Source organism: Rhododendron vialii, chromosome 11a (genome assembly GCF_030253575.1).
Source record: "Rhododendron vialii isolate Sample 1 chromosome 11a, ASM3025357v1".
In the NCBI taxonomy this organism is placed as follows: domain Eukaryota; kingdom Viridiplantae; phylum Streptophyta; class Magnoliopsida; order Ericales; family Ericaceae; genus Rhododendron; species Rhododendron vialii.
The window spans coordinates 37,469,775-37,473,648 of record NC_080567.1 but is presented as its reverse complement, the minus strand read 5'-3'; the positions used below and the strand labels follow the sequence as shown (position 1 = coordinate 37,473,648).

Here is a 3,874-nt window from a genome sequence, read left to right as displayed (position 1 = left end):
GTTTTAGTATATATTTCGCCACTGCTAGGGTAAAATCCTGGTTCCGTCCTTGGTTACATGGAAGTTTCTAGACCCATGTTCAATTTGGATAGGGTTCAGTATGAGTGGTGCATCTGAGAATGTTGTAGGAAAAAATAGAGTTGTCAAAAGTGCGCCTAGGCACAAGGAGAGGTAACGTGCAACCCCAGCGCGCGCCTTGCCGCCTTGTATCAACCCAGCTAAGGCGACTTGAACAAGGCGCAAAAAAGCACGCTTCTTTCAAAATTGACCAAACAGCGAGCTTCGACCAAAAAAGATAGGGCAATTTACGGGTAATGTGCATCTATGTATTCTCTTACGAGTAGTTCAATGCGCCACATTATGCGTAAATTGCCCTCACTTTCTACCGCTACCACCACTATACCCTCTCCACTACTGTCACCTAACATACACTATCAGCGTAACCCTACCCCTCTCCAACGATCATTTTCACTATCTACGAGATTTAGAGCAGTGCACAAAAAGTGAATCTTAAAAAAAAAGAGAGAGGATGATACCAAACCAAAGGTAGTGAGATAATTCTCTCTTTTGTTCCTTTTCTTGTCTTCTTTCTATCTTTCTGTCCTTCTATGATTATAATTTTCAAAAATGATTTTTTCCCAACTTCTTAAAGGTAAAATCATTGTTTGCTTTAACGTGCATGTAAATAAATTTGAATCAAAAGTACTTGAGTTAGAAAGTAGATTTAACGAGCTTTTTATTGGTTCTATCCACTTGCAAATCGGAGTATAGATCGAAGTGTCTGTGGCAAACTGAGAAGTTTGGATACTGCGCCCGGGGCGCGACTCAATGCGCCTGAGCCTAGTAACCCAACTATTCTGGCGCCCGAGGCTCACTGAACTGCACCTGAGGTGCATAAGAGAATACTTAGGTGCACATTACACGTAAATTGCCGTCGTCTTTTTTTTTTCCTACCCTACCATCACTGTTACGTACCATAATTGCACAACCTCCACCACCATCACCCCACATTGAACACTTGAGCAAAGAAGAAATACCTTAGAATTAGTAATTTGATTACCAAATCAAACGTAGAACGTGTTTTAGACTTAGTGGCTTCGACGATTTTTGTAGTTGTCTTGTTTCTACCCAATCTTCATAAACTAAACGGAAATATTTGTATGGTTAGATTCTGCCATCTTTTAGTACTTTAAAAATACTATTTATGGATATATAATCGGTCTTGATCCAATTTAAAATGAGAAACATACACACATTTTACCGGAATGGATCATATTTTGACCCATCAAGGGTAAAATGATCACTTCATTTGATGTACAAATGATATTTTATCCAAACTACTTGGGATAGAAAGTAAATTGGACAAGCTTTCTAACGGTTCAAACCACATGCAAATTGGAGTTCGGGGGTGTCTGGGGCAAATCCGCAAAGTTTGAGCAAACATTAATGCGTCCCAGGCGCAACCCTTCGCGCCCAGGCGCATTCTGAACATTGCAATTTATAGACTTGTCCTAGACACTCCCGAACTCCAATTTGGTTGTAGATTGAACCATTAGAAAGTTTGTCCAATCTACTTTCCTACCGAATTGGTTTAGATGAAAATTAATTTGTACATCAAAATATATGACCATTTTACCCTCAAACCGAACTCCTCCACAAATATGTAGTCTAAAAAACATTGGATTGGTACAATATGCGCAAACTATAGCGCACTCATTATCAAAATATCTTGATCACCATGTTTTAGGGGAAGGAAGAAAAAAGAGAGTAGGAAAACGTTCATACGTTCAACCTTGACCCCTAATAAAGGATGGGAAACCAGCTATCTACGGGGCTAATTTAGAGGGTTCAAACAACCGAGTCGAATTGAGCACAAACAAAGCAGAATGTGCAAAAACAACAAAACTCAGTTTGTTACTTTGGGGTTTGTTTCCCACATCAACTACGCAAAAAAAAATGAGGAGAGAAAATGCGACTATAAAATAAGTAGCCAAAGAGAAGAGAAGACATACCTTTCTCGACCTTCTGGCTAAGATCAAGTGTAGTATTTGTTCTTATTAGTTTAGTATCTGATATGTGGGCCATCAGCTCACTCTTTTTAAAATTAATTTTTTGAGGGGGAGGGCCCACTATAGTAGCTTGTTACTAGCTGGGACCTCTCACGCGTTGCCTTGGTGTTGCACTATTACTAGCTGGAACCTCTCATGTGTTGCCTTGGTGTTGCACTATTGCCTTGGCCTAGCGCACTCCAACCAAACCAAGTTCAAAGGTTTCTGCTACTTCGTGTCTAGAACCAAATTAGTTAGCTTGACATCTGCAGATGCGTGTAATTGAGAAGTAGTATTTTGTCTCACAGTATTTTGGCTTGACTCTTAGTTTTCTAGTTGTGAACTTTGTTGTTTTCGTAACTTGGTTTTGGTTTTTGAGATGAGAGGGAAGGTCGATTTGACTCGAATCCTGGACCTGATCTTTAATCCTACACCGGTTAATGATGCGATGGGAGAAGTTTTTCTTTTGTCATTTTTTCATCAATGCTGGCCCAGTCGAGGCTCGTCCATGCCCAATCCCAATGGACAAAGCTTCGATTTGTCCCTAGCTCTATAATCCACCCGTCTTCCCCAGTCCCTGAAAGCCCTTACGGGAGCTTAGCCCTCTGTAACGACCCTGAATTTTGGTCTGTAAAAAAATTTTGTTAAATATTTGAATTTTATTTGAATTACTTATTTTCTCTTGAGTTGCTATATGATTGCTTGTTAATTTTCGTCGTAGTTAAAATTTTGCTCTCGACTAGAAATCCAACGTGACCAATTTAGTTAATTTCCAACCGACTACTTGGAGGAACCGAGCAACCAACTTACCTAGTTACTAGTGGGACCTTTTGAACCCTTTGGACCTTTTGAACCTTTGCCATTACCCATTGGTCCATAATGGTTAGGGTAATCTTTATCCATTAGACAATAGGCTTCCATTTAAATATTTTGGTAAAGTACAAGATATAGTATTTTAATGGTTTATAAAAACATGTGCAAAGTACATTTATTCTTTGTTTATTGGAGATTCTTCCACCCCTCCATTATCCATTGGTTAATAACCGCAAGGGTAAATTTTGTCCATTGGATAATAAAACTTTTTATTATAAAAGTACATGTAGTCTTTTCAAAATTTTATTTTTATAAAAGGTACTTGTACTCTTTTGTCCAATGGTTATTAACCGCAAGGGAAACTATTATCCATTAGGTAATAACCGTTAGGGAAGTTAGTGACCATTGGATAATAGAGACTTTTGACCAAATAAAGTACCGATGTGACTAGGGAACCTTCCAATAAAGTTGATGTGACTAGTCAAACTTTTCAAACCCTAGAAATTACTTATTTATTTCTTTTTATTAATTTGGTTTTATTCTTTGTCCATTGGACAATAAAAGTTAGGGGAACTATTATCCATTGGATAATAGAAACCCAATTCTTTATATTAAAGGGGTTTTGAGCAAAGTACTTGAATAGACTTTTATAATTATTTTGAAAAGTACTTTTGATTATTTTTCCAATAAAAGTACCCTAGTAACTATTGTCCATTGGACAATGATTGTTAGGGTAATCTTTACCCATTAGACAAAAGCCTTTCCTTTATTTTATTTGGTAAGTACATTTATATATAAGCATGTGTAATAATAAAAAGGACATGTAGTCTTTTTCAAAGACTTAGTTTAATATTTAAAGTACTCTTACCTTATTATCCTTTGGTTATTAACCGTTAGGGATTTTATTATCCATTGGGTAATAGCCTTATACTTTCAACCAAGTACATGAATCTATTAAACTAGTCTTTTTCTTAAAAACCCATGTGATGAAGTATTTTTATTTTAGTACAAAA

The 3,874-nt window shown here is 37.1% G+C and overlaps 1 non-coding gene across 1 annotated transcript; it reads left to right on the top strand.

Annotated features, from left to right (window-relative positions):
• Positions 1–2,008: 2,008 nt before the first annotated feature.
• On the top strand, positions 2,009–2,206 carry LOC131308989 (U2 spliceosomal RNA). Its single transcript, XR_009194662.1, has one exon. It is a non-coding gene; the product is annotated as a U2 spliceosomal RNA (small nuclear RNA).
• The last annotated feature ends 1,668 nt before the right edge of the window (positions 2,207–3,874 follow it).